The following is an 8,441-nucleotide window of genomic DNA, read 5'->3' on the forward strand; positions in this document are numbered from 1 at the left end:
AGAATGTTCTAGAACAGTGTTCCAGACAGCATTGATCAAGATGGTTTGGTCCGATCCAGTGTTCCTACAGAGTGGCACTGCATGACTAAGCAAATTTTGTATCCTTGAAAGAAATCTCCCTTAAAATGCATGTAGGTCAAAAACTGACACTCTGCAAGAGAATGAGTATCAGATGACTTACCAAATGTAAAATATTGACTCCACTAGTAAATAATCCAAATTAATTCATTCTCTGGCATTGCAGAAAAAAAATGTAACATAAAGCGGCAGGCTTTTGTATTTGGTACATGACCTTAGATTTGATTCACATCATAAATGTTTTTATTCAACGTAGAAATTTTTCAAAAGCCTATCACTGATTTTGAGAGGGACAGACACAGAGAATCATGACAAAATGAGACCCTTCCCACCCTATATCACATATCTCCATTGCAATATTTATTTCAGGGTTGTGATGAGAACCAACAATAGCAGTCAATCCATTCATGGGTCTGGAACCAGGATCATAAAAACAGAGATCAGAGAACAGGTCAGAGCCAGAGGTGGACGTTCATTCTATGTAGCAGCTAGGCTAAATTTACTTTGCACATGTAGTATTCAGAGAGAAAGTCACCCCTGTTATTTTTCGCATCTGAATGTAATTCAGTAAAAAACAAACAAACAAACAAACCAAAAAAATACCAAAAAAAAAACCTCCTAGGAAAATTGTCATGTTCCGTTGGAAACAGTGGTTTTCCTGAATCTTTTCGAACAATTCCTCTCAGGCTTTATGAGAATAATGCAGCATTTGGGAGCATAGATGCAGCCCAGGAGCCATCGCCAGAGGCCAAGATGGAGAAGACCTCCACGGCCCCCATCACCTTCCCGTTTGTGCTCTGGTACACAGGCAGGAAGGTCACCCACACACTGCAGAACACCAGCACGCTGAACGTCAGGAATTTGGCTTCATTGAACGTGTCAGGCAGCTTCCTGGCAAGGAAAGCCACAGTGAAGGTGCCCAGGGCCAATGAGCCCAGGAAGCCCAGCACACAGTAGAAGGCAGTGATGGAGCCCTCGTTGCACAAGAGGATGATGTGTCCATGCTCAGAGTGTGCATCTGTGTCCACAAAGGGAGGAGATGTTGCCAGCCAGATGGCACAGAGAGTCAGTTGGATGAGGAAGCAGATGGGAATGACAGCGTTTGGGGCTCCTGACACCAGCAATCGCCTCATGGTCTTTCCAGGGTTCATGGCCTTGAAGGCCAGAACCACAGTGATGGTTTTGGCCAGCACAGCAGAAACAGCCACTGTGAACACCAGGGCAAATGTGATTTGTCTTAGGAGGCAGGTGGCTGTGTTGGGACGGCCAATGAAGAGGAAGGAGCAGAGGAAGCAGAGGAGGAGTGAGATGAGCAGGATGTAGCTGAGGGTTGCGATTATTGGCCTTGAAGATGGGTGTTCTTGGTGTCACTGCTGTGTACATTCATAACTATTGCACGACTCTATAGCCTGCAACTCACCCGTGATGCAGGTCCTTGTGTGTCCATGAGACCACAGGTAAATGCTACCATCTGACTCCTTCAACTTGTATAGATGCACAAGTATGAAATTTCAACTTCTCTGCACATGTCTCATAATCTATGACTCTAAAGACCATTTTCCCAGCAGGCACTGCAGACAAGTGAAAAACGTCAAAGTCACAAGGATAGGCTGGGGCACACAGAGAGGAAACAATGGTTGCCATTAACCCCTCACTGCATATGCAATGATGCATTTGGCTGCTCTGTCCATCCTAGCATCAACTCTTTCACAATTGCCAAACCCACTCAGCAGTCCACTGCCCACACCTCCCATGGTCCCTGTGCACACAAGTTCACAGAGTTGCTGTCCAAGCCTGAGGTGGTCTCCAGGGCCCTATTGGGCCATGGTGCAATCAAAGAGAGCAGGAAGCAAGGAGAGTCCACAACATGTTTTTCTCAAGTGTGAATCCCAGAACGGATGCTGACAGGTGCATAGCTGCAAGACAGGACAATCCCTGGAGTGTCCCATGTGAGAAACTCATGGCTGCAAGTGCATGCTAAATACAGGGCCAAAGAGGTGACATTGTAACAGTGCAGATCAGCTAGGCTCTGCAACAAGTGTAGTGTCCACTCCAGCCATCCCCGTATTCCTCATGCCTGTGCACACATTCATTATCTGTTTCTCTTCCACAGGGGAATGCTGACAAGATGTGGTCTGTGAGCATCCTTTTTGTGCCGTTGCCCATGCTGCATGTATCACACGGCATGACATTTTATGATTGTTTTCCATACAATAATTGTAATGTGAATAGACATGGGGACCTGATGTTAGGTGGCTTTTTCCCCCTTTTCTGCCTGGGAAGAAACAGCAGCAGCACCCATCTCACACTATCTTACTCTTCTCGGTCTTGGTAAGTTCATGTGTTTTGCAATTGTGGTTGTGATTGTGAATGTACATGACAATCTTGGTGTTTAATCCTTTCTGAGAGTCCTGAAACAATGTACAACTGTTGCAGTAATGTTCATTAAGGAAAGACCAGGTTCTATCCATACTTGTTCCTTCCACGCCTTTGCTACTTATTTTACATTTGCCTCTCTGTGCTGTGAGGGGACAATGGAGTGACACCACCATTTCTGTGTTAGACCATTTGTGTGATTAGATCTCCCAGATGTAACTTTAGGAATGGTAGCGTTAGAGTGTTGGGACCACACAACCTATGCTGTCAGCATGCATGGAATGGCCATAGAATTAAGGAGTCAGGATGGGTGTCAGTGCTGATAGGAATGCTGTTGTGTGGCTGCTGGTAAGGTTGTCTGTTCCTTGATTCTACCAACAACCCAGACTGGGTTCCACCCTATGTAAAATACCGAAAACCTACATGACGAAAGTTTCAAATGCTGGATGCAATACCAAAAAGCGGTTCGTCCTTCTTGAGGGTTTAATAAGACCCTGAAGATTCTTTACTAAAAATGACACAGAAGCTGCATTACTCCTGGGTTTAGCACATCTGTGCAGCTTGTGTTTCTAGAACTGAGATTTTGCATCAATGCCTCATGAGGGCATTGGGATGAGCAAGTCTGTGCCTGCATCCTTGTTGGTGGCCACAGTGCAGGATGCTCAGAAGGCAGTGAGGCCATGAACTGTTTGTTCAGTTGGCATGTGCCTGCCCTTGCCAGTCTTAGGATTCCCTGCAATTCATCTCTAAATATTGCTATACATTGTGTGGCTGGGGATGAGTCAACTGAGGGAGGAGTTGGTTATCTGTGAAGATGACTTTCACTGTGTAACATGTAATCTCTCCCAGCCTGTGGCTTCACACTCTCCTTGTTCTTTCTCACTGTCTGCTTGAGTCTTCTCTCTTGTGAGGGTGAAGGAATCTCTCCTCTTAGCTGTGCCATATGGGAATCAGTGAGGACCTGCCTTGCTCATGTTCTCTGTGTGAGATTCTTCAGGTCATGCCACACAGAGACAAGACTTTGCTCTCTGCTTTCATATCTCAGGTACAATCGTGTCTGGCTGCCCTTGCTTGTGACTGTCTAATAGCCTTCACATGCTGTCACACTCCAGAATGGCACGTGCTTCAAACTCATCTAGGCCATATGGATCCTGATTGATAAATTGTCCGGAATTTGAACTCCAGTGCAGTGAGTGTACCTCCCTCCAAGTTCTGGAGCTCGGCTATAAGCCAGACTCATTGAATCCATGCTGGGCACTAGATTTGATATTTCCTTAGTGTGAACACAACAGCCTGGTAATGAAGTTAATTTAATAATTTTCACAAAGCTCTCAGATTGACGTAACTTGGGTGAAGTAGTGAGTAATGAGATAGTCTTTAATCAAGATTCTTGAATACCTACCAAATCATTGCTGAGTAACCTGTAGATTTTCCTCATCCTTCCCCAAACCCCCGCACTCTTTCTCAGTGTCTCACTGTCTCCCCTTGCCATGGGACAACCAATGTGCCTATGGCTCTGTGTTCTAGCCGGTGATGGACACTTGGCATGAAGTGACCCAGCGTGAGAGCTTACATGCTTTCTCTATGTTCAGTTTGCAGCAACATTTGGTATGTTTTTCTCAAATATCTTCCTATCTATGTGTGCTTCTGTGTAGGAAACGGTGGTTGACTCAAAGAATGACTCTGCAGGAGTACAAGTTAACCTCTGCCAACTTAGCCTTTAGGAAAAAGGAGTGAAGGTGGTGAGCCTCCAGCTGGTAGAAAGAGCTAAGAAGAACCCCAGGAACAAGAAATGTGCAATTCACAACAAATAATGTAAATTAGTAGGACCACATGATGAAAAGGAAATAGTATCTCAATAACTCAGATTTATAATTCTATTAATCAAGTTGAAGCTATGGATGGGCAGACTTTCCCAGCCAGTTTGATTTTTTCTTCAGAGAATCTTGTACAGAATCTGAAAAACTAATGTGTTTAAGTGTTTATAGAATACTACCATTTACCTAGAGCAAACGACGGCATTTGAAATTGCAAATGTATAAATGTAAGATATTGTGTGAAAGGATCGTGAAATGCTGTGTCACTAAAAGCAAAGCACTGTCATTAGAGATCCTATCATCTATAAGTCTGGACAAAAAGACAGAAAAAATTTTATTCAAGAAACCAACCAAAAAGCACCATAATTTTTGGTGGAACTAAAACGTAAATTTCAGTGCAACTAAAGGACTGGTTATATGAATATATTATATTCGTATCATTCATTAACATAAATACATGTATTATCATTCAGATGATGGAGTACATTTAGTAAATTAGACAAATCCAGGAGATGTTTCAGGAAACTATAGCCAAGAATCCGTAATGAAATAACAAACCGTCTGTTCTCTTAGGCCCATCAAGTGTGAGAGCCATTCTTACATTCCAGGAAGTCATATTTTCACTTACGAAACATGGTACGATTGTAAATTCAATTGAAACTATGGTATATCAAACATTAAAAGGAACAAACCATGCGGCAGATTGAGAGTAGGAATGAATTTGTTCATAATCTTAGAATGATATCTATGAGAATGTGAAATTGGTTTTTTACATTAAGCTATGTTTTAACACATGCAGGAAAAGGAAGAACCATGCAAGAGTAAATGATGACTTGCTAGTTGAGAATTCAGTACAGAAAAGTGAATAAATCAAACTAAGTGAACAGCCTGCATGATGTAACCAAGAGTTTGTCAATCAAATGCTGCTGTCTCAAAGAGAATGAGAAGTAGTACAACTGACCTGATCGAGAGACGTTTTAAGGTGGGGGATTGCAGCAAGACCAGTGGGAAACAGCCCAGGTGCAGCTGCTTACAGAGGCATGTGTCCTGTGATTTTAGAGTGCCAATGAGTCAGGTGGTTTTCAAGTGACCCCAGAGATCACTGACAACAGAAAGCTTGCACTTGCCTTTTTGCCGAGGTTTGAAGACATTGAGATTTCCTGGGAGGATTAGTGAAGTGTCATGAATGCTGGAACCACTTCCTTCAGAGGGGTCCAAAGGCCACTCTGACATGTGCTGGAGCTCTGGCAACCTTCCTCTCAGCCACTCCATGTGCCAGGGCTATTACATCACAAAATAGCACCTGCATCTTTCTGTGGCTTGTTCAGTGCTAGACTGTGCTATTGCTCTGAATTCCATGGTCTGAACTTTCTCTCTGGTGTTGGCTCATGTTTAGGTGGCTGTGGAAGAACTACCAATATGTGTTGGCCTTTTACTTTGCCATCCAGGAGATCAACAAGGATCCCCACTGCTCCCCAATCTGACCCTGGGATTCCAGTGGTACAATGCCTTTCCCAGTGAACAGTTCACCTTACTGAACCTCCTGCACTGGTTGAATGGGAACACTGCATGTTTACCTAACTACACCTGCCAGACACAAGGTGTGCAGGTGGCCACCATTGTTGGAGCCATTTCAGCATTGTCCATTGAATTTGGAACCCTTCTGGAGCTCTACAGAACCCCACAGGTCAGTGAGTTTTGAATCTGGAGGAAACGTATTTGAATCTTTCTAACCCATTTGGAATGAAGGTGGCCCAGTACACACCAGTGGGAAGGATTCAAGCATTTTGGGGTACATCCAATTATTCCTAGTGCAAGCAGAATGGGAAAAGTGAAAGAGCAGTGAATAATGAGTGTGCCTAGATTCCTGCGTAGTGTCCAATTATGCTATTTCCATGTGTTGGTTACCACTTCTGTTTCATGTTGACACCTGTTACTTTCTAAATGATGTGCCTGACATGCTGAAGTATCCTGTGGAAGGAGAACATTTTCTTTGGTGCTACCACAAATTACTAGTGCTGGGGATATAGACTTGCACTTCTGGTTGTTTTTTGGAACAGATTGATTCTGAAGGTGTGAAGTCATATATTCAAAGATACATTTATGTGTGTAGTTGGAACTCCAAAGGGAGAGATGATAAAAAAATGCACAGAGAGGTCTTTGATCCACTGGTTTAATGCCCACAGTCCCACAGCGGGTAGTTCTGATCCATGCACAGCCATGAGGCATGTGTCATTTGAGTTGTCCAACGTGGCAGGACAGGTCTAGTTCTTCAGTCATACATGACTACCTTGATGGACATATTAGCAGGAAACTGGTCACAAGCTGATTAGCCTGGATTGGAATAGGTGCTCTGACATGGAAAACAACAGATTAACCCAAAAGCCCATGGGAGTGTTGAGATTATATTGGAGCAATAAGTATTCTTGTGTAATTGCATACACTTGTATGTCCATGAGCCAATGCATAGCTTTATCTTCTGATTTTGCTTTAAATTTCTTCTTCCCACTTATTTGGGGATGCAATTGTGTCTTAATGGATGTTGAATACTCTAGCCATAATGAACCATTCCAAGCTGGGTTAGTTCAGGCTCATTCACAGTGCACATTTCCAATGGATATAGTTTGGCCATTCAGCTTGCAAGTTATCTAGAAAAAAATTCTATTTGTGGACAAAACTGATTTTTATCCTATTGTAGGGAGGATGGTTTTCAGCATTACAGCCTATGCTTCTGGACATATTCTTTTTAAACATTTTGTAAAATATATTTTTAGTTGAAATGTCAGATACAGAGAGGAGAAGAGATAGACAGGAAGATTTTCTGTCTACTGATTTACTCCCCAAGTGACCACAACAGCTGGAGCTGAGCTGAAGCCAGGAACCAGGAACTTCTTTCAGTTCTCACGCATGGGTGCAGGATTCCAAGGCTTTTGGCTGTCCTTGACTGCTTTCCCAGGCCACAGGCAGGGAGCTGGATGGCAAGTATGGCTGTTGGGATTAGAACCAGCATTCATATGGGATCCCAGCTTGTACAAGGCGAGGACTTTATCCTCTAGGCTACCACACCTGGCCCTTCAGGACATCTTCTAAGCTACATTATAGAGGATTCCCAATGGATTCAACAGTCCCTCATTGTTTCTATGCACAGGATCAGAATGCCTCCTACTTGAGCGCATGACAATCACTGATAGGATGCTACAGCAGCTTGTTTAGTGCATTCAACCCTCTTCTTGTCAGTTGGATGTTCTCATTTGCATATATGCCTTCTACCTTCATCCGCTTCCAAGGAAACTGAGATACAAGCAGCACAGGAGAGCAAGTATGTCAGGTGAAAGAAGAAAGCAGAAGGCTCAGTAAGATTCCCAGGGTGGGGCGAATTCTCCTGTGGTCTTGGGTTCCTTGTGAACCTTGGAGCATTTTCTTCCAAGAGTCCACCTGACTGTAGATCACCACTGTTTGGAGTATTGCTGAATAAGTTGAAATGGTAGATAGTGTATGCAATTTTACTGAGCCCACAGGGACACAAATCCAGTGGTAGACCCTTCAGTGGAACCCCTAGCACTGACACCTTGCCCTGATGTCCTTGTGAACAGATCAGCTGTGGCTTCTACAACTTTACATTGCTTTGTGTTTCCTTCAGCAACTCAGGGGATTGCTGTGAGCTGAGACTCTGAACCTGCCACTAATCATGAGGAGCAAAACGCCTCTAAAAACACCTGCTTTGTTTGGGTTCTCCTTCTTCTCGCACTGCAAGCTGGGACAGTAGCTCTGTCAACATTTGTACACTGGGTCCAGATGATAATATTTATATTTGAAAGGCTTAGAAGTTTTAGAAAGAGTTAGCTTAGGAAGTTTAATACACACACACACTCGGTTTCATTATTTCATATGATGCTTTGTCAAGAATATCAAGTGTCGGTCATGGTACGGGCACCCCTCCAATCAATGGGGGGTGATGTAAACTCCCTCACTGACTGGGTGTGAAGTAACTGCAGGGGTTAGTGTGGCAGGAGCTCTGAGCAAGCTTTTCCACAAGCCTGGTTGACACTTTATGGAGGAGAATCCTAGCCATTCAGCCCAACAGGCATGGATTTGCCACTTGGATTTTTCTGTGGGTTGCCTATCCAAAGGGGTAGTTTTCAGAGTTTAAAAAGTGAAATGAAAGTTCAG

Source organism: Ochotona curzoniae, unplaced genomic scaffold (genome assembly GCF_017591425.1).
Source record: "Ochotona curzoniae isolate NIBS_2020 unplaced genomic scaffold, NIBS_Ocur_1.0 contig_570, whole genome shotgun sequence".
In the NCBI taxonomy this organism is placed as follows: Eukaryota; Metazoa; Chordata; class Mammalia; order Lagomorpha; family Ochotonidae; genus Ochotona; species Ochotona curzoniae.